The sequence below is a fragment of the Stenella coeruleoalba genome (assembly GCF_951394435.1).
Source record: "Stenella coeruleoalba genome assembly, chromosome: 8".
Taxonomy (NCBI): domain Eukaryota; kingdom Metazoa; phylum Chordata; class Mammalia; order Artiodactyla; family Delphinidae; genus Stenella; species Stenella coeruleoalba.
The window spans coordinates 28,074,307-28,097,672 of NC_137154.1; the positions used below are offsets into that span (position 1 = coordinate 28,074,307).

General features: G+C 38.1%; 1 protein-coding gene across 4 annotated transcripts in view; it reads left to right on the top strand.

Moving 5' to 3' along the window:
• KCNA4 (potassium voltage-gated channel subfamily A member 4) overlaps nucleotides 1–23,366 on the top strand; it is a 156,915-nt gene that overhangs the window by 95,556 nt on the left and 37,993 nt on the right. Inside the window, exon 4 of one of the 4 annotated variants that reach the window (XR_013829320.1) lies at nucleotides 11,085–12,189. The exons of the other annotated variants lie outside the window; for them this stretch is intronic. The gene's annotated coding sequence lies outside the window, so the exon portion shown is untranslated. Of the gene's footprint in view, nucleotides 1–11,084; nucleotides 12,190–23,366 lie in introns of those variants that run through there. 4 annotated transcript variants of the gene reach the window in all.

A 23,366-nucleotide genomic window follows, 5' to 3' on the forward strand; every position in this document is an offset into this window, starting at 1 on the left:
GGAATATATTTAGTCTACTCTTGGTTGGTACCCAGTGTATTATTTCATCATTTATAGGGCTGGTAAAATTGACTTAACCTTTCTGTCTTTCCCAGAAGCTACCTTGTATATATACTGTGTGTAGTTCTTCCAGTTGGGAATTCAATTAACAAAGAAACAGAGCTCTAAAATATAGGTTTATGGATTCTCTTCTTCCACTCTGTTTTTAGGTACAGCTCTTTGTAGGCAGAGTCCATATTCAAATCTGAATTTCTCATACAACTTACAAGGGCCTTTCTCTTAGCAGGTGCTTATGTTTTTTAAAAAATAATTTAGAATGATGACTTATTTAAAAATTAAAATGATGTGGCAATTAGAGAAAAAGCATTTCTCTATGAGAAGGAAGGAAGTTGTAAAGGGATTGTTTCATTTTATAGTATGTGATGTTGACTTTCTCCAGATGGAGGTGGTTTGGGCTTCTGTAACAACCTTTAAGTTTTCTAGAATTTTATATTATGTATTTTTTTTTAATATAATGTAGAATATTCTTCAAATGGAGGGAAAGAAAAGAAGGCTTTGATGTCATGGAAAGATTTAGCATTATATCAAGCCCTGAGTTCTTCTTTCTCCAGTAGAGAAAAGGGTGGAGAGTTTTATGCAATCCAGCGTTTTAGTCTATTGGCAAACTGTGGTAATAAACTTTCCTTTGTTACCTGTGAAAGCACTGAAGCCTTGGTGGCTACTTTCTTCAGGGGATAATCACACTGGATGATAGGAAATAGAGACACTAAATAAAATCCTGGTTAAAAAAAAACAAACATGAAAAGCTTTAGTACTGGGCCAACCGAGCAATTAATTCAATTCAGAAAAGTACATTAAAACAACATTAGAAATATGACTCAATACAGTGAAGTCTAAGAAGATACGATGCATTATCTTCTGCCAATCTATGAATGTATAATTCCTCAGGCATCAGGGAGTGTTTCTGCCAGTTAAAGACTTTCTGGGCTGGAGTGTGGCAGAGAGTCAAATGATTAGGTTTGAGACACTGTTTTAGAATGACCCATGTGACATTATTTTGGTGATTGATTTAAGACTCATTCTGCCTGCATCTCTTTTCTTCTTAATAAAAATTTTATATATTAAGGATATACAATATGGTGATTTAACACATACACATAGTGAAATGATTACTACTACAATCAATCTAATTAACATATCCATCTCCTTACATAGTTATCTTTTTCTTTTTCTTTTTTTTTCTTTTTTTGGTGATGAGAGCAATCTACCCCCTTGACAAATTTCCAGTATTTAATACAGTGTTATTAAGTCTATTCATCATGCTGTGCATTAGATCTCTGGATTTATTTATTCTATATAACTTCAACTTTGTAACTTTTGACCAGCATCTCTCCATGCACCCCCCTCATGACCATGGCTCTACTTTTTGCTTCTACGTATTTGACTGTTTTAGATGCCACATATAAGTGAGATCACATGCATCTGTTTTGATTCATAGTACTGTGTATGTGTGTGTACATGATCTACAGACATTCAAGCTCAGAGGTGTTTTTCGTGTTTGAATTTTAGCTCTGATAGCTAAGTTGATGTGACAGTGAAGTCTGCTTTAGTGAGGATAACATCTGAAACTCAACTCACAGCAAAGGAGCCTTGAAATTACTTAAGAAAATGTATATAAAATTTTTTTTTAAAGATGAAAACCCCTTAGGACTACCCTGGTGGCACAGTGGTTAAGAATCCGCCTGCCAATGCAGGGAACATGGGTTCGAGCCCTGGTCCAGGAAGATCCCGCATGCTGCAGAGCAACTAAGCCTGTGCGCCACAACTACTGAGCCTGTGCTCTTGAGCCCGCATGGCACAACTACTGCAGCCCACACTCTGCAGCAAGAGAAGCCACCGAGATGAGAAGCCTGCGCACCTCAGCGAAGAGTAACCCCCACTGTCCGCAATTAGAGAAAGCCTGCGCGCAGCAATGAAAACCCAACACAGCCAAAATAAATAAATAAATAAATATTTTTTAAAAAGGAAGAAAGCCCTAAAATTCTAACCCAGAGGGTTTCTAGTTTGAAGTGCAGAATTTTATGTTCATGTATCTCCTAAGAAGAGTACCATTGTTTCACTATTTGGCTGGAAATGAAGACAAAGTTCTATTTTTCCTTAGGAGAGGAGTTGCAGCGCTGTGTACTACCTAGTGAAGCTTAAAAGCAAAACAAAACAGAGAACTTATTCCCTTAAAGAATCATTTGTCATTAGAGATGGGTTTTCTACAATGTTCATTTATAGAAAATCTGTTTGTATTAATAATATGGTATCTGTTTTCACATGAAGAAATAAATATCTTATATATTCTACATCGAACACCTAGTTGGATAAGAAACTGCAGATAGTGAATTATATGGTTTTTATGAAAGAAAATACTGAGAAATTAGGTGAAGTAGTGCAAACAAATGAGAGAAAAATTATTATTGTAGGGCTGGGAGCAAAATTAAACCTCTTTGATGAACCCTACTGGGAATGAATTGGGATATATTATTACTCTTTTCTGTGGTGGCCTTTAGGGACTGCATCTGATAGTTCTACAAAGTGCAATGTGTAATAGAGACAGGAGGGAGTGATTCAATCCTACCTAATCTGACATGTGTAGAGTCTGATCAAAATTAACAGCCCTTTATCTAACATCTGCCATTAGCTTTGTACCATGATAGACATTGGGAAGGCTATAGAAGGAGGATGAGACTTGGTCTTTACTGTTATATAATTTATAACATTGGGGATGAGAAAAGGGAGACCAACAGCTATTGTGTACCCTATGTTCAGTAGACTGAAGATATATATGTCCTAGTCCACAGAACCTGTGAATATATTACCTTACACAGTGAAAGAGAGTGTGCGGATGTCACTGGGCTAAGCATCTAGAGCTAAGGAGATTATCCTGGAATATCAGGAGGGCTCAATGTGATCACAAGGGTCCTTATCAGCAAGAGAGGGATGCAGCAGCGTCAGAGAGGAGATGTGACCGTGGTAGCAGAGGTTGGAATGATATGGGGCCGTAAACTAAGGAAAATGGGCAGCCTCTAGAGGATAGAAAAGGCAAAGAGATGGTTTCTACCCTAAATCCTTCACAAGAAACACAGGTCTGCCTACCCATTTGAAACCTCTCATCTCCTGAACTGTAAGATAATATATCTGTATTGTTTTAAGCACTAAACTTGAGGTAGTTTGTTGTTGCAGCAATAATAAACTAATACACTATTATGTTATCTCATCTACCATTCCTATTAACACTGTGAAAAGGTTATTGATATACCTCTGAAAAAACTCAGACTGTGCTTATATAAGTGTACAAATTTTTGTAAGCCATGCGTCTAGTATATAGCAAAGCAAACATTTAAACTTTAGTCAGGTGAATTCCAAACTACATCAAAATGGAGATTAATGAATTAAGGGCAAATAATTTTAGAGTATATCATTAAGTGCTAAATTACATCATAGAGGCAAAGAAGTTAGATAAAGGAATGTGTCTTTGGGTTGGAATATTGGTTTGGATGTTCCACAGAAGAGATTGCTTTTGGCAGGGTTCAGAGGGATGATAAAATTTCACTAGGCAGAGAGAGAAGGGGAAATTAATAGGCACAACTGAGTGTGGTCAACAAATGAGTGGACAGTGAGGTGATTAACTGGGTGGTGGAATGTAAAGTACACCCTGGGGAACAGTAGGTTAACTAGGAATGAAACCAAGAAGGACCCTATGGGGCCGCCACAGCTGACCAGAGATTTATGGCTCAGATACAAGCAAGACCTGAGGGCTACTTAGAACCATATGACTGAGAAAATAGAAGATTACCCCCTCCCCAGCACATAGCCCCTTCTTCTTTTCCCTATATAATAGCTAAGCAAAACCTGGGAAGTTGGGAGTTCGTTCTTTGGGACATGAGTCCATGTTCTCCCCAGGTTCGCCAGTTTCCTCAATAAAGCAATCTTTCCTTTTGCCCAGCACTTGTCTCTCAGTATTGGATTCCTGAGCAAGGAGCAGCTGAACCTGAGCTCGGTAACAGGAAGAGTGGTTTCAGATTTCAAAGAACCTCAAATCCAGATACAAAAGTTTAGATTTGATTTAGTAGGCAGTAAGGAATAATGGATGTATCTGAGTTTTCATGAAAGGTTTCTGTTGTTCATTTGCAATAATAATTTTATTTTAAAATAGGGTTTATAGCATTCAAGGCACTATACTATTAAAGGTTGATCTTTCAGCAGTTTGTAAGAAAGAGTGAAGTCCAGAGAAGTAACCTAAGACCATTGAAATAATCCAATGATGACATGGTGAAGACCTGGGTGAGGGTGGTGTCAGTCAAATTCAAATTATCATCTTGAAAGGACAAACAATAGATAAATTAGAGATGAATATATGATATTGAGCCTTATTTCCTGGGCAAATAGTTGGGTCAGTGAAAAAATTACAGAGATGAATTTTGGGGAAAGAGACAGGAAAACCTGATGAATTGTATTTTGAAAATGTTGGTTTTTCTAATGATGAAAACAAGACATGTAAATGAAAATATTCACTAGGTTTCTGAAAAAAAAACATTTTAAGGCTCAGGTCAAGGGATGTAAGTGAAGGTATAATTTGTAAGGTTATAGGTAAACTGGCTTTGCAAAGGCAGGACTGTAAATGGACAAAGGAATAGGACAATGAATTGAGTCTTGGGGAACCCCACAGTTTAGATGTAGAAGAAGAAAGTGGAGTGATGCACAGAGGAGCTGTTTGAGATGAAGAGTGGGAACCAGATTGCATGTGCCATAGACACCAAGGGTGAGGGGATTTCAAAAACAATGTGTTAAGTAGTGTTGTCAAATATAGTGGAAGCTGCTTGACAAAGAAGTTTGGAAAAGGCCACTGAACTTTGGGATTCTGTACAAATGAACTGAAGAACATATGAAAAATTTGAGAAAATTAGTATATTATTCACTTTGCAAGTGAAATGAAGACAGCAGAGAGTAGTAATCAGAGAGGGTAGTAGAGGTAACCCCTAAGCAATCTCTCTCCTCATTCTTTCTCTCTCCCCTCCCTCTGTGTGTGTGTGCGTGTGTGCTTGTGTGTGTGTGTGTGTGTGTGTGTGTGTGTATATATATATGTATGTGCATGTTGATATGTATTTGTCTCGGTGTTTATGTGTGTGCACATATATACACACATTAAGACATACATACATATATAACTTACACACATAAACACTCATAGACATACATATACCAAGGAGCAGTTAGAGCTACAGAAGAAGCTGGAAGAGAGAGGTAACTGGGAATGAGTTTCAACAATAGAAATAGCAAAAATACCTATTAGTGTATGGGAATCCTTTGGAGAACACATTCCTAAGGAACTTTCATGCTCCAGGAGGCAATCTGTTATTTCCATGTCTTTTCTTTACTACATTTCCTGGGGTTAGGGACCTAGTATTGTAATTCTTGGGGTCTCCTTTAGTGCTTTATACATATAACACTCATTCAAAACTAGTGATCTGTATGAATAAGTGAATCCTGTTTATTTCAAGTATTGCTCCGAAGGGATAAGAAAAACACAATCTCTGAAAAGGAAGAAAACCGTAACTGGTGCTCACATAATTTTATAATAGAGCATTGAGAAGTTGGAGAGAGCTTTTTTTTTTTTTTGCGGTACGCGGGCCTCTCACTGTTGTGGCCTCTCCCGCTGCAGAGCACAGGCTCCGGACGCGCAGGCCCAGCGGCCATGGCTCACGGGCCCAGCTGCTCCGCGGCATGTGGGATCTTCCCAGACCAGGGGACGAACCCGTGTCCCCTGCATCAGCAGGCGGACTCGGAGAGAGCTTTTAATCTAATGAAAAGCCCATCAACAGTCCAAGAGTTCTCTGGTCAAAAGATTTGGATTTATGTATGGTTATTCTCACCTTCTTTTTGCCAATGTGAATCAACACAGTAATAGCTTATTTTTATATGTGTACTATTCTCTAAAAAGTTAGGGAAAATGAGTTGAGGTGAGGTCAGAGTTGCATTTGTCAGATACCTATTGGTGCTCGATATTTTATTGAATTAAATCTTTACAACTCCATGAGGCAAGTGCTTTTCTTATTGTGGAGATGTGTGTGTGTGTGTGTGTGTGTGTGTGTGTGTGTGTGTTATATAAAATGACATCTACTATTTAAACCATTTTAAGTGTACAATTCAGTGGTATTAGATATATTTTGCAGTGTTGTACAACCATCACCATTATCCATTTCCAGAACTTTTTCATCATCCCAAACAAAACCTCTGTACCCATTAAACAATAACTCCCCATTCACCCCTCGCTCCCTCTCTCAGCCCTTATTTTACTTTCTGTGAATTTGCCTATTCTAGGTACCTCATAAAAGTGAAACTGTACAATATTTGTCCTTTTGTGTTTGGCTTATTTCCCTTTGTATAATGTTTTCAAGTTTCACTCATGTTGGAACTTGTATCAGAATGTCATTCTTTTTATGGCTGAACAATATCTACTGTCTGTATATGCTACATTTTGTTTATCTGTTCATCTGTTGATAGATATTTGGCTGGTTTCCACCTTTTGTTTATTTGAATAATGTTGCTATGAACATTATTGTACAGTTATCTGCTTGAGTCCCTGCTTTCAAGTCTTTGGGGTATATACCTAGAAATGGAATTTCTGGAGACAAGTACTTTTATATCTTTTTTTTTTTTCTGATAAAAAATTGAAACTCAAAAATATTAATTTTCTCAGAGTCATATTATAAGTGGTCGTGCTGGGATTCCAACCTGGCCAGATATGTCTGAGTCTAAAATCCATATGCTCTTTTTTAATATCATGTTGACTTATAAGTTTTAATATACTTTCATTCTGATATTATGAAAAGCCTTTATTTTTCCATAGGGCATTTCTGCCTTTCAAATGGCCCAGAATGTGTTGAAGTGAAAAAAATGATCTTATTAATTTAAAGTGGTAGTTATTGATGTCATCCTCATTGTTTTTATTGTGTTTAGAAAATATCATGTATTACAGAAGTTGAAAGGAAATATAAAAAAATGGAGAGCAACATTTCAGGCATCTGGTTCTCTTAAATTTTACGTAAACGAAAATTTAGAGTAGATTTATTCCCAGCTCATTCAGATTTCACATTGTACTTCCTGAGGGAGATTGCGTGACAATACCGTTTTTCTGTACATCTATAAATAATTAAATAGCATCACTTTTTAATCCTATAATTTACATTTGCCTTGTGTTAATCACTGAATTATTTATATGCAGTAAGAAACATAGACAAACCAAAACAAATGCTGATGAATAAAATGGAAAAGGAGAAAAATGAATGTTGCCCAAGAGACCAGTCAAACATCAAAGTATATTATTACGTACAATGGCAGTTGCTCTCATGAGATGCATTTTTTTCAAATACTCCTACAGTCTTCCAACAGTGGCAGTGAGATGATGGGTATCATGCTTGTACAGTGTGTGTATTAACGCTCAGAACAGAAAATGACATTCACTCCTACTGTTCTGAATTACAAGGAGTCAACCTTGGAAACCTGCCCTGCTACCCCCCATAAAAGTAAACTTTCTCCCTGCTAATCCTGAGTTTATTTCCTTCCATAAACTGCTAGAAAAACATATACTTATTTTCTGAACAACAACCTCTGTGGATTATGTATTTTCAAACTACAGATTAGATGAACCTAATCCAGACAAATCCAAAAGATATGAACATAATGGAAAATTGAGTTTTGCTTATGGAATTAGTATCCCATTTTACTTTATTCTTTTGTAAAATATAGCAGTTCTGACCACCTTTTAAAATGGTTGTAACTTTTTAATTTTATTTTTCCTTTTGTTTCCCAATAGACATAGGAAATTTAAGTGTCTTTGGCAGTACATCATATCACATTTGGAGCTCAGAAATTAATAAGGCATAAGAGAGATTTCAGCCACAGTAACTTTGTTGTACCTAAAAATGGATACTCGTCAATTTGAGATACTACAGGGACAGTTGTCAGTAGTTTCACTAATTGTCAATAGTTTCACTTTTTTTTTTTTGGCTTGATTTCGTTCCATATGGAGTGATTGGTGATAAGGTATTTGATTTGAGTATATGTGTCTAACATTCTGAGCAGTCTCATTTTTTCAGTCTGTAGAAACACTAAAGATAAAGATTTGTCCTCAATTTAGCTATTATTTGTCTCTCATATTGTACTCAGAGAGGATACCAGCTGATTCTATTTTACTTAAACATATTTCTAACCTCCTGGAATGAAGTTTTCTGGAATACTTAATATATGAAAAAGCATTTTATCTCTTTCCCTATGGGATGAGTCAAGCATCTTCACATTAAAAATGAAATATATTCCTATATTTTCTTACTTAATTTAACTTTCCTTCAATAGTGGTTTGCATCTTCCATATTTTATATATCACAGTATTTGCAATGCTTCTTATAGATTTTAGCTCACAAAACTCTTTATGTTATGAATATTATATAAAGTGGGTTTTATTTATGATTACTCTCTTTAAATGTTTAATCACAGGATAGGAATTATATATAACATTATATTAGGTACCAATCCTACTCTCCTAATTAAATATACTTGCTGAGCATTAGGATAATCAAAGGAAATCTGTTCTATGAGTTCTTTATGGGAATGTATACATAACAAAGTAAGACAAATGTGCTGTATTTAGATCATTATCATCATCCTTACATTAATATATGCTGAGTTCTTACTTTGTCTTGGTACCAGGCTAAGTTACAGGTATCATTTCATTATTTCTATTGCCAACCTTTTGAGAAATTTGTTATTACCCTGATTTGACAAATTAGAGAAGTGAGGCTTAGAAAGATTCAATAACTTGCTCAAAGGTCACACAACTAATAACAGAAACAGGATTTGAAACTATACCTTTTTTTACTTCAAAGAACGATGTTAACCATTAGTTTCTTCTGCCACTTAAAGTTTTGATGGACATTGAAGAATGTAGAATGATTGGTCAGGATAGAGCCCAATGATTAGTCTCAGGACTGAGACAAACATTTCAGGTAAAAAACTGCCACATTTACATAACATATCAGGTAGGAGGAAACATTCTTTCCTAGAACGGAGTCTACCATCAGTAGAATAGCTCAGGGACATTAGTTGGATATTAAGATTGGAAGAAGATAATTTTGAATATCACTCTCTTAGAGTCTTACTTGTTTTGTTTTTGATCTCATTCCTCAGGAAACATGCCTGTCTTCATAAGAGAAACAAATAACTGAGAAATGACAAGGACCATTAGCTAATTTGAAACCCCAGGGACAGGATAAGAATCTAAAAGAATGAAACATTTTTGCTTGGGGTCTGATATGAGTCACAATAATGTTTGAGAAACCTCTTCCTTTCTCACTGAGAAAAGAACTGGTTGCCTTGGGGATGATTACCTCAGTATCAGAATCACAAGAGCTATGGGTTTAGTGCTGGGGCTGAAAGAAAGGAGTGATAACCTGAGGAGACACAAACCTCCGAAGTCCTGACAAGGGCAACTGGTGCCATAAAGAGAGAAGAGAGGTGGCTGACAACTCCCCAAAAAGTGTCTTAGTCTGCTTGGGCTGCTATAACAAAATACCACATACTAGGTGGCTAACAGACAATAGAAATTTATTTCTTATGGTTCTGGAGGCTAAAAGCCTGAGATCAGGGTGCCAGTATGGTTGAGTGAAGGCCTGCTTCTGGGTTGCAGACTTCTTGCTGTATCCTCACATGGTAGAAGGGGCTAGGAATCTCAATGAAGCCTCTTTAATAAGGGCACTAATCCCATTCAAGAGGGCTCCACCCTCATGACCTAATAACCTCCCAAATACCCCACTTCCTAATACTATCACACTGTGTACTAAGGTTTAACATATGAATTTTTGGAGGACACAGACATTCAGACCATAGCAAAGGAGGAATGGAAAGAGAGACAGCTTCATCTCCAAAGGCCTACTTTAATCAGTTGTCTTGGGGTTCTATCAGGGGAGAGCCTGGACTTGGAATAATTTAGGTTTAAAAATTATCCTGCTGGAGACAGTAAAACAGAAACTGCTTTTATATTCTCTCTTGTTATAGCCAGATTATAATTGTACATTGCAAACATTAATGTTATTATCCTGGTATATATCTCTAATATCTCCTTTTCTGCTTGATATGCGTTATTCATCTTAATTTAATAGTTAAATTTTCCCTCAATTTTGATAGTTGATGGGTTGCCATTTAGTGGGTGGAATGCATTAATTTCTTTAGTATCTCTCCAAGTTTTGCTTTTAAATTAACCAGGGTTGTTCTGGAACAAATCAAGTCAGAAATGCTTGTTCTATACCTTTCCTTGATGCCCACTGGGCTACCTAATGGATATTACTTGCTTATTTTATGAGTTGAGTTGAAGGCACTATCCGAGTACTATCTAGGTGTAGACACTTTCTGTATTCTTCACAACTCTGTTTACTTATGTCTTCCAAAGCTGGATGATATCAGAGCATGATCTTATTTTGCCAAATTTTCTATTCTTTTCTTTTTTTCCCGACTACATCAAGTAACAAATATGTTCTGGGTCTCTTGCAGTTACATATTACTATTATCATTACCTTTCTTAATCCTTGTGTTTACTCCTTCAGGTCACACATAATCACAGAATGATAAATCGATTATTGTAAGTGGTCACACTGCATTTTCCTTGATTAACCATCTAGTAAACTTTATACATGGCACTGTAACTTCTCCTATTCTAGGTTGCAAAATCTTGTGTTTGAAATATGAGACTTCTGGGACTTAGGTTTCAGTGATGTTTTGATAAAAATTTCTTCAGATCACCTAGGAAAGAAATGACTATGATTGATTCCTTCAGTCCTGATACAACTAGCTGAAAAGAGACAGTTTAAAACATGAGTGTGCATGAATGTACAAGGGAAGAAATGCCAGGAAGGGGGATTGTCTGATTGATTTTAGTTCTCAGCATTCCAAATCTTATCTCTCTTGTCTTAGTCAACTTGGGATACCATAACAAAATACCACAGACTGGGTGGCTTAAACGACAGAAACTTATTTTCTCACAGTTCTGGAGGCTGCAAGTCCAAGATCAAGGTCAAGATGAAGACCAAGACCATGGTCAGTTTCTGGTAAGAGTTCTCTTCCTGGCTCTGCTTCCACCAGATAGTTGTCCACCTTCCATAGTGGGGACAGAAGGAGAGAAAGCTGTTTGGTGTCTCTTCTCATAAGGGCATTAATCTCATCCTGAGGGTCCCACCCTTGTGATCTCATCTAAACCTAACCACCTCCCAAAGACTCCATCTCCAAATACCAGCACCCTGGGGTTTAGGGTTTCAACATATGAATTTTGGAGGTACACAGTTCTGTCTATAGCACCTCTTTACAGTTGTGAATGACTCAAAATGATCAATAAATATTCATCGAGGAATTGAGATGAGGCCAGGATTATGCTGGATTCCGTGGGTGCTATAAAAAAGGAAGAAGACATGGTTAAGAACTTGATTTAGATTTGTATAAGTTTGGATATCTTTTAGTGAGAAAATGTAGATACAGAAACATAACTCCCTTTCTAGGATTTTTTAAATAGCAGAATGCTTTTAGCATTATTGATTGAGGAGAGAAATTTTGAGTGTCAGGTGCATAAGAAAACATGATGGGAAAATAGAACAGTTCTTCCTTTAAGACACTTCCTTTATGATTGTTTAGAATTATCAGAACATGGACCAGAGCAGCTTTGAGAGGCATACCGATCTTCCTTTTTCTCTGTGCTCTTTAAGGTATTTACATAGCCATATAGACCTGAGTTAGAATGCCTGGAACTTAAATTCACATGTTCTTGTCCAGTTCATAGGAGACCATTATTTTATCCGTAGCAATATAAAATTGCTTAAGTGAAGAATTAGAGTAACTTAGTCAGAAAGGAAACATATTTAGTTATTTCATGCATATAATGTGTCAGGCACTATACCTGATTTCATTCTCAAAACCACTCCTACAAAGTGGCTATTTTTATCCCTGTTTTACATACGAAGACATTGAGGCCCAGAGAGATTAAATAATTTTCTTTAAACTAATTTTAAAAAGAAGCACTTGTTCTGCTAATAAGTGGTAGAAATAGAGTTCACTCTGAAGCTCTTTTTATCATATCTACTATTTCCATGAAGTAAGTACACTGAATTTGTATTTGGTAACTGAATATTTGTCCAACTCTGTATGCTTTCTTTGAAAACTCTTCTGCATATTGATAGCATTTTATTTGCCTCCATCATTTCTCCTCCTCTCCAGTGATCAACATAAGATATTTAGCCATGTTGAAAAGACTCAAAACATCCTTCCATTGTTCTACCAATTGTTCTAAACCAACAGTTCCATGCAAAAGAATGAGAATGGGGCTTCCCTGGTGGCGCAGTGGTTGAGAGTCTGCCTGCCGATGCAGGGGACGCGGGTTCGTGCCCCGGTGCGGGAAGATCCCACATGCCGCGGAGCGGCTGGGCCTGTGAGCCATGGCTGCTGAGCGTGCGCGTCCGGAGCCTGTGCTCCACAGCGGGAGAGGCCACAACAGTGAGAGGCCCGTGTACCACAAAAAAAAAAAAAAAAAAAAAAAAAGAATGAGAATGGTGTTTACCCTGATGTATTGCTTGAAGGATGATGTTCTACAAGAAATATAATAGATGCTATATGAAGATAAGGGCCTGTGGTAAAAAATAAATTTGGGAAATCCTGGTTTAAACAGTTAAGCAGATTTGTACTTTGTAAGGTTCCCTACATCATTAAATACTAATGTGAAGTGTAGTGTAGTTTTCCAAGAGAGCAGAATGAGTGGCTGTGTTTTCCTAAATTATTTGACCACAAAACCCTAATCTTATTGAATAACTATTAGTGTTATGGAACCTAGAATTCTCTAAAGCATAGTTTGAAGCACTGGCTTCCAGTAATGAATGACACCTGTTTCATCTAAGTGATTTTTCCCCCCCCATGGTCCCTAGGAAAGGGTGCATTTATCTTGTGAGTTCATACTCAGAACCCAGAATGCATATGTGGGTGAGCTAGTTCTTTTATTTCATTGTAAAGCAGTTTGGGGAAGATGATAAACAAACCACACAAATATATGCACAAAATTCCGCTAGTCTGTGTAGTTCAGAGCAAGGTGAATTTAAGATTTAATTGCGCTGATGGAGTGTGAGTGTGGGCGGGGCGGGGGTGTGGGTGGGTGGCATTCATTTTCAGCCACCATTATGAAAGTAGAACTTGCTTGCTTTTACTATCCGCACAATATGTGCCTTTGTAAACAGGATGCAATCTGGAACCCGATTCCTGTATTAAACACACTTTTCTGTAGTTCATTTTTAGAATTTTGAGCTTAGCTTCCTCATGCTGTCATAGAGCAGGCTTAATTTGTGCCTACAGAAGGCCGTTCTCTTGGAGTCTGGGGGTATTATGGAAAAGTCATAAATGAATTGGCATTGGTGGGGAGAGAGAAAAACTGATTGCCACAGATCACTCCTTTGAGCTTGCAACCATCTGGAGGATGCCATATGGAGGAGCGAAGAGTTCAGAGAAGACCAGCACTTAAATCACCGAAACCCATTTTAGTCTCCATTGGACTAGATTTGATCATAAAGAACTGCCTCCTTTCTGGCTAGTGGTCTCACACAGGACTAGGTTAAAATAATGGATTCACTCTTTACTAGGTATATGTCTATTTTCAAATTATTTAATTTTTCGAAATCTTATTCATCAGTAACATGAGGCCAGTACTCACTTAATGGACTTTCTGTTATTATCAATAGAAGTAAAAGCACCTACACCGTGCCCTGCTCATAACTGATAAATAAAGAGTGCTCTTTTCCTTTTCATCCTGTACTATTGGACAGGTTTGAAGAAGAAGGACTTGATGAGGACAAGAAGGATCCAGGTAGAGGGAACATATGCTGATTCTTTTCTATATTTGATACTGTTTTTGTGTTAAGAAAGCTAGTCAGTTTTACATCCTAGACAAGAAAAGACAAATGCACTTAATTTCCAGTAACCTTTTTTTCAGTACTCATTCTACATTTCCTCTGCAGCACTTGATAACGGTTAGTACTTTCTTGTTCTTGAATTTCTTCCTTTGGCTTCCACAAGGCTCTACCTTGTGAGTTCTGCCTAATTATGTGACTGCACCACTTCCTCCAACTTCAGAAAATAATTGTACTCTGGTTATTCATCGCCACATAATAAACTACCTCCAAACTTCTTGCCTTAAAATGATAAATATTTTATTTTTATCCCCTGTGGTTCTGGATGTCGACTGGCTCAAATTGGTGGTTCTCACTTACGTTCTCTCATGCAGCTGCAATTAGGAATGCAGGGCTGGAATCTTCTGAGGGCTTATTCACTCGTGTCTGGCTCCTGAGAATAGAGGAGGAGATTGGAATAGATGCAGCAGCTAGGGATCCTTGGGCATCTCTCTGTGTCTGTATGGAGTCCTTCCTATTTATAGTCTTTTTTAGTGTACAGTTTGCAGGGTAGCCGTGTTTACATAGTGCCTCAGGGCTTCAAAGATACATTTCTGAGAGAGAGAGCACTAATATTTTATGTCCTCACCTCAGAAGTCACAAATGATCTCTTCTGAAACATTTTACTCATCAAGACAGTTACAAGGCTTGTGCAGGTTTGAGAAATAAGCTCCACCATCAATAAGGGTAAGACAAGATTCTGAAAGAGCATGTGAAACCAAAAATATTTTGTGACCACGTTGGGAAAATAGAACTTACCACAGTCTGTTCTCTGATCCCAGTGATACTATAATAAAGGTGGAGCAGGCACACAGCCGTTAGCATGTGACCCTTAGTGCAGCACTTAGAGGTCCTTCTTCGCCAAGTCAGCCTTGTAGTGGGGAGTACGGTGAGAGTGGATCCCTGCCTTGTCCCCGGGGCCCTCTGGGTGAGGGGGTGTGGCTGGGGGCAGGTCGAGGGCTGTGTCCTGCAGAGCTCCCAAGTCCTCATGCGGCCAGCCACTGGCTAGGCCCAGGCCTTGACCTAATGGTGGCAGCAGTCTCCATGGGTCACAGTCCATGGAGGCCTCAGCGACTGGACTATATGGACACTGCCGTTAAGGTAACAGCTTCAACCAGCTTCAGTCTCTCCATTAAAGTTTCAAAAATTGGTACAGCTTAGATCAGTCGTCTACCCCTAGAAGGTGGCCCGAGGTCAGGATTAAGTGGCCAGGATGTTGCACATCATTACTTCAGGTCCAGCTGTGTGGTGGGGCTATTCTCAAAGAAGGGCAGTTGTTGTGAGCTGGTGATTAACCTGACTGGTGTGTGTTACAGCATGTATTCCTGTTGATCCTATACCAACGATTCTCTCCAGTTTAAATGAAAAGCGTGAGGGTGGTCTGGGTCCTGAGTGCCTGGCTCCCTCAGTGATGATGGCTGGGCAGGGTCTGGGGCCCTGGCCCTGAAGGCACTGCCAGCTGAGATCTGCCTCTTCAGCTGGGCCTGGGCACTGGTGGGAGGACCCAGACTGGGTGCTGGACGAACACTCCCAGGCAGGGTAACTGGCCCGCACAGGGCCCCACCCCCTCCAGGGCCTCGACCTCCAAGGGTGAGGGTTGAGGCTTGGAACCTTGCCCTTTCTTCTCAGAAGAGAGAATAACATTTGTTTTGATGGAGGTTTACAGGAACATCGTGACCTGACCGTGACCTGACCTTAAGAACAAAGCATCTGACACCAAGAAGTTTGCAACAACTAACCACACCCCTCCCTCACCTTTCCTATAAAAGGGTAGTGCTGAAAGGTTTCAGGAAGTTCTGGGTTTTTAAGGCATGAGCCACCTGTCTCCTTGCATGGCCCTGCAATAGACCTTCCTCTGCTCCAAACTCTGATGTTTTGCTATAGTTTGCCCTCACTGTGTGTTGGGCACACAGACTTGCATTTGATAACAATACAAGTCTCTTCTACATGCAGAATACACTCACTCTGTCCGGAAGACCACCTCCTCCCAAAGTTTCATTCTATTGTGGTATTGGGCTCACTCTCAAGGGCCAGGATCTCAGCATATACGTCATGTTTAGGTGTGATGAGCTCCTCGGTGTGGTTCATTGTGAATAGGTTCTTGAGTATCCTTCTCCTTGATCTAAGACTTGTAAAACTAAAGTGACAAACTGTCTGCCTCTCCCCATCATACCCAGCATACATGATGGGACAGACTCAGAATAACCACAGTAGATAATTCCATTTAAAAAGGGGGTAATAGGCAGCACAGAAGTCATTGGTCCATAGCAATTCTGAAAAAAAATAGCCCAGCATATATTTCCAATTCCTTGATTAAGGTTTAGTCATACTGTCTGGGAATGATTTTTCACAGCTCTTGGCTTTGCCTTTCCATAAAATGTAGTCTGTGTTTGCAGCTCAATAATTTTTTCAGTCTGTCTCCTGCTAGTAGAAGCTCAAGAGTCCAAGTCTTCTTTAATTTGGTACTGTTTTGTCCATTTCAGTTTAAGCTGATACAATTCCTTAAAAAAGCTTTGTATTTTTTAAAATTTTTATTTTATATTGGAGTATAGTTGATTTACAATGTTGTGTTAGTTTCAAGTGTACAGCAAAGTAATTGAGTTATACATATATCTATTCTTTTTCTGATTCTTTTCCCATATAGGTTATTACAGAGTATTGAGTAGTTGCCTGTGCTATACAGTAGGTCCTTATTGATTATCTCTTTTATATAGAGAGATGTATATATAAAACTTTGTATTTTTTTAGTGTACCAATCTCTAATCCATTACATTAGACTAAAGCCACATCCACGGATCTCTTCAGGGAAAACTCTGGGCTATGTTGAGCTTCCTTTGAGACTGTTATGGGACAATGCACTTCAGATTCTTAGAAGCCCTATTGTGTAATAGAATCTGTGAGACATGCCTTAATATTCCCACAGGGTCTTTTGCCTGTTTGAGGTATTACTTTAAATTTTTCTTAACATAGGTTTTTGTAGTCATACTCCTGGCTTTATCTTTAGACGATGTTTCCTGATTGTATGCTAGACTTTGTCTCTATCCTGAAGCCATTTCTTAATTTAAAAATGGTTTTTCTCTAGTAGATAAGTAAGGGTTTCACATGAACTGTCTTACATAGTCCCTACCAGGACCCTATGACATGTTTCTGTTTTACAGAGGAGTTTTGGGTGGTTACGTACTTAACCACAGGCATGCAACTCTTATGTAGAGCTCTTTTTTTTTTTTTTTTGAACAGAGAGATGTACATTTTATTTAGTTTCTTAAGTCTGATGGTCTTAAAATAACAAATCAGTATATCATAGTTAAAAGTTAGGCTTCAGGATGTTTCATTTTTGCTTTGGATTAGACAGTGAAACACTTACGTAGTTTTCTTTGTCCTAAATAAAGAGTATTAAAATTGGGACACTATGCCTTTCAAGTAAAATCAATACAGTTGGTAGAATGTTTCACCCTTTCCCCTCAAAAACACTATTAAAACCTCAATGCTTATAAGTTATAAAACTTCAAAGTGATAATTTTGCTCAATATTTAATGTATAAGAAATTGAGTCCAGGGAATTACGTGGCATCTTGAAGCTGTACCCTCTGTTGCTGGAAGAAATGAAACTAGAGCCCCGGTGTTTTGAGGGAAGTGTATGTAGAGCTGATTCTTTTAAAATTTTAATTTTATTGGAGTATAATTGATTCATGATGTTGTGGTAGTTTCAGTTGTTCAGCAAAGTGATTTAGTTATACGTATACATATATTCATTCTTTGTTAGATTCTTTTCTCATATAGGTTATCACAGAATATTGAGTAGAGTTCCCTGTGCTATACAGTAGGTCCTTGTTAGTTTTCTATCTTATATATAGTAGTGTGTGTATGTTAATCCCAAGCTACTGATTTATCCCTCCCCACCATGTTTCCCCTTTGGTAACCATAAGTTTGTTTTTGATATCTGTAAGTCTGTTTGTTTTGTAAATAAATTCATTTGTACCTTTTTTAAAATTAGATTCCACATATGAGTGATATCATATGATATTTGTCTTTCTTTGTCTGACTTACTTTACTTAGTATGATAATCTCTAGGTCCATCCGTGTTGCTGCAAATGTCATTATTTCATTCTTTTTTATGGCTGAGTAATATTCCATTGTATATATGTACCACATCTTCTTTATCCATTCCTCTGTCAATGGACATTTAGGTTGCTTCCATGTTTTGGCTGTTGTAAATAGTGCTGCAATGAACATTGGGGTGCATGTGTCCTTTCAAATTATAGTTTTCTGCAGATATATGCCCAGGAACAGGATTGCTGGATCACATGTTGGTTTTATTTTTAGTTTTTTAAGGAATCTCCATACTGTTCTCCATAGTGGTTGTACCAATTTACATTCCTACCAGCAGTGTAGGAGGGCTCCCTTTTCTCTACACCCTCTCCAGCATTTATTGTTTGAAGACTTTTTGTTGATGGCCATTCTGACTGATGTGAGGTGATACCTCATTGTAGTTTTGATTTGCACGATGTTGAGCGTCTTTTCACGTGCTCTTTGGCCATCTGTATGTCTTCTTTGGAGAAATGTCTACTTAGATCTTCTGCCCATTTTTTTAACTGAGTGTAGAGCTGATTTTTGATGGCAGGTCTTGTACCTCCAAAGTCCATTTAGTTAACCACCAAATGAAGTTATCCACTAGGCTTATACCTCTGGTTCTGAGTTCTTTTCCAAGACTGTCCAACGGCTTCCTGGATAATGCCACCTTTTTGAATGTTCTCTGTGGAAAAGAGGATGGGGAAAGAAGGAGGCCTAAGACCAAGCTGGTGTATATTGAACAGAGGCTAGAGAAAGGAACACCTTTCACCTAGAGCTGTGGACTTCAAAGACAAGGCAGCATAAGAATCTGATAGTTGAGCAGCAGAGACTGTGTTTTATAAATTAGAGAAGGTTCCAATGTCTTATAAGATGAAACTGTTCTGGGACAAGTTATCAGGAATGATACTCAAGCATTTGACTAGGGAACTGTTGAGCTGGCAAATGGGAGAGACTCGCAGCAAAACATTGCCTGTTTATAATAAGCGGCCAAAGTGGCTCAATTTAAATGTTTAGCCATGGAGTAGGTGCTTTTGTATTTCTCATCATTCCATTATTGTCTCAAATACATTATCTTCTCCATATAGAGATTCAAAAAAATTTTACTCTCAAAATTGAGAAGTGGTATAAAAGCAATTTGTGTGAAAAAAGTGTGGAGGTTGTAGTTGACTAATACCTCAGTGAGAATCTACATTATCCTAACTTTTTTTTTTTCCTGCTATGGTGAAAATAGGTTGCCTTCAAAGACTCTGCAGTGAGGGAAGTGAGAATTTCATGCTGTTCTGAATATGTGCGACCACTGCTAGAGTACATACTGTGTTTTGATCAAGGCATTCTCTTACAGGTCATTGTTAAGGTCAAATCTCTTCTCTATGGCTCTTCAATGGCTGGTGAAGCCACTCAAATCTGGGTCAAGTTAACTACATATAAAAAAAATAAAACAATTTATCCATTAGAAGCCAGGGTATATTTATTAGTTTTTCATTGCTGCTTTAACAAATCATCATAAACTTAGTGGTTTAAAACAATATAAATATATTATCTTAATTTCTGTAGGTCAGAAGTCCAACATAGGTCTCATTAGGCTAAAATCAAGTTGTCAACATGGCTGCATTCCTTTCTGGATGCTCTAGGGGAGAATCTATTTCCTTGTATTTTCCTGATTCTAGAGGCTGTCCACATTCCCTGGCTTTTAGCTGCTCTTCCCTCCATCTTCAAAGCAAACAAAGGAAGTTCCAATTCTTCTCATGTAGCATCTCCCTGAAAGGCAATTCTTTTGCCATCACCTAATTGTAAGGATCTTTGTGATTAGATTGGGCCTGCCCAGATAATCCAGGATAATCTCCCTATATTTTAAAGTCAATTTATTAGTAATCTTAATTCCATCTCCAATCTTAATTGGATTTTATTATGTAATCTAACATATTTATAGTTTTTAGGGATTAAGGCATAGAGATTTTGGGGGGACCATTATTTTGCCTACCACAACATTTAATATAACTAAGCAGCTATATGTATAATTTTATATATTTTATAACCACAGTGGCATATATAACTAAATAAAAATTTATATATAAAATTATAGACACACACACCCATATAATATAGAAGGGTGGTATGATCTTTACACATTTGAATGGCTGTCCACATCTGGATGTCTTTGGTGAGCAAAAATAGGACCAATGATTAGAAGAACCAAGGAGAAATGATTATATACTTAAGTTTTTTGATTTCCTGCAACATGTCATACACTTTACTTAGATTTTTATTAGTCATCTTATAGGAAGGTACCATCCCATTTACAGATGGGAAAACAGAGAATCAGAGAGTTGGATGAGATTGCCTTTAGGAAGTGGTAGAACTGGGATGTAAACCTAGGGATGACTGGCTGTCTCTAAAAGCACCCAATTTTAGGGGAGAGGTTAGCTCTACCTGCTAAATTTTGACTCAACAGTGAGATGGTAAGATTGAAAAGGCATAAACTTTGAAGTCCCTGAGGGTGGTTCCTTCAGAGATCAGATGCTGTCATTGAAGGGACTTAAGCACTGGACAGGGTGGAAGATGAGGTGGAGCTGAGTAAAAGTCAAATCTCTATTCTAATATGAAATTTTATTAGTTATTGCTGGGATTTTATAGTAACTTCCCAAGCAGTTTCCATCTCCCAACTCTAGTTCCTATAAGAGACATGGGATCATGGTACAAAATGACTTAAGTTTAAATCCCAGCTTCTCTATTTCCTAACCCTGAAGCCATTGGAATATTATGTATGTTCTCTTAGTTTTGGAATTCTCAATTGTAAAAGAGGGATAATAATAATACAGCCTTTTAAGGGTGAAATGGAGATTAAATGAACTAATGCAAGTTAAAACCCTTATCATAGTATCTGGGCATACAGTAAACACAGTAGATTTTGTCAATTTTTATTGTTGCTGGGTTGTTATTTTACCCAAAATATGCATCTCTGAAGCACAAGTCCACCATATGATTTTCCTAAACATTAACCTTTAGCCTCCACCCACCACACACACCAACTACTTATGGAGTAAAAGGCAAGAAGCCTTAGCTTGACCTGCAGGATCTTGTAACTATGTCTTCAACTAGCAAAATCTCCCCTTTGCTTTCAGACCTATACAGTCCAGACCTACTCATCTCCCTTGTACCTGAACATGTACATGTCACTAGTTTTCCTGTTTAGTGTCCTTATGTCAGCATTCACTTATTCTAGAATGTCCTCGATCAGATTTCCAAAATCTAACCCATTCTTTAAGAATAAGCACAAAGATTGCCATCTCCATGACCTGTCTCTCATTCCCAGCAAGAAGTTAGTTCTTCCTCCTGTTATAAAGTTATTATATATACATATAGCTACATAAAGTGATATTTTACATATGTATATAGTAGAATATGTATATGTTGCCTTATAGTCCCTCTTATACATAATCTAGAACAGAATTATGTCTTAATTATTGCTTTATTCTTTTTTTTGTGTGTGTGCGGTACGCGGGCCTCTCATTGTTGTGGCCTCTCCCACTGCGGAGCACAGGCTCCAGACGTGCAGGCTCAGCAGCCATGGCTCATGGGCCCAGCCGCTCCGTGGCATGTGGGATCTTCCCGGACCGGGGCACGAACCCATGTCCCCTGCATCGGCAGGCGGACTCTCAACCACTGCGCCACCAGGGAGGCCCTGCTTTATTCTTAATATGCTTTATATGTTTGGCACAATGGCTTATAAGAAAAGTATATGCCAAAAATGTTTGAATAAATGAATGAGTTAAAGGAATGAAAATTACTAACTTTTTAATCTAATTCCCAATTACAGCATTTGTATATGACTTCCTGCACTGAAATCAGTAATAATCATGAATTTTCACACTTGTCTTCATTCTTCCTTTCAGGCAAAAATTCAATATGTGAAGTTCAATAGCCCAGTGGATATTAATGAAGTTCCTAATATGTGGTCAGTTGTCTCCTATAGCCTAGACAGTCAGTGGGCCTGATATTTCCAAGACTTTGGAGGTTGGTTGTCTAAACAAATTGTGTTATGAAACATTCACATATAACTCAGGATGCAATAGTAAGTGGTGTGGCATGATGGGATCCAGACCCAGAAAGACTGGGCATGAGTCTTGGCTCTGCTACTAACTTGCTGTGGACCTTGGGCAAGACTCTTTCCCACTCTGAGTCTCATTTTCTCATCTCTAAAAAAAAAAAATGATGATAATAATAAGATAATAATAATGATAGAAACAATAATAATATCTATCTCATGTAATTGTGAAGACTTAATGAAAGAAATGGTCGTGGCAAAAAGAAGCTAGTCACCCCAAAATCTCTCTCTCCCCACCCCCAAGTCAGTGCAAATAGGTTGTGAAGTCTAAATAAAATTAATCATTGCTTTGTTATTCAAACACAGTTTCGAGAACCCCAGCAGCGCCACAAGCTATACTCTGACTTAATTGCTAATCACTATTACCACATATAGAAATGCTTGAACCATCATTAGACAGATTATATATACAATATCAGTCATGATGAGTGTTTAGTGAACGCTCAGTGCCTTTCTTTCCCTGGCAGGGATCCAGGTTGTGTACTAATCATCATAGAACATTAAAGGGGGAGGGAATGCAATGATGCCAAGGAGATCTTAGATACTATCCAGTGATGCTGAGTATTTTGCTTCTTGCTCTCTGGAAACTATAGGTATCCAAGAAGATGTCTCTCAGCTGAGACTCCTTGCCAAAACTTCAACCTGAACAATTCTGCTTTTGCTTGTTTTACAAGTAAGAATTCTTGTCCAGATTTTCTTTGGGGATCAGTGGTTCTGCTATTTTAAAATTGAAAAATCACTAATAATACCTCCCCCACTTTTAAAGATGAAGGAACTGAGACTCAGAAAAATTGACCTCCTCATAGAAACATACATAATAGGAAACAGTGGCAGCACCATCATTAAAAGCTCATAGCTGATTTGTGTGGAGGGATCTCTTGGTACCAGATCGTATCCTCCTGGCCTTGCCAAAGCAGGATTCCAAGAGCAGACTCCCAGTTACCTCCACTGGCATCTCTTCACCTGAGGATTTTCAACTGGGGAGGCTGCTCCGCCATATTGGAAAAGCTGAAGAATTAATACCCCCTGAAGCCTCAACCAGTGAGTGACAGAAGTTGGTGAATCAATACCTCAACTCCCTTGTTCCCCACAGGGGATAACTCTGAGCTGTGTGTTCTATACTGTTTTTCTAGGATTTGCCCTCTGGGATTGAGTGGTGGTTACCCATAGGGGCAG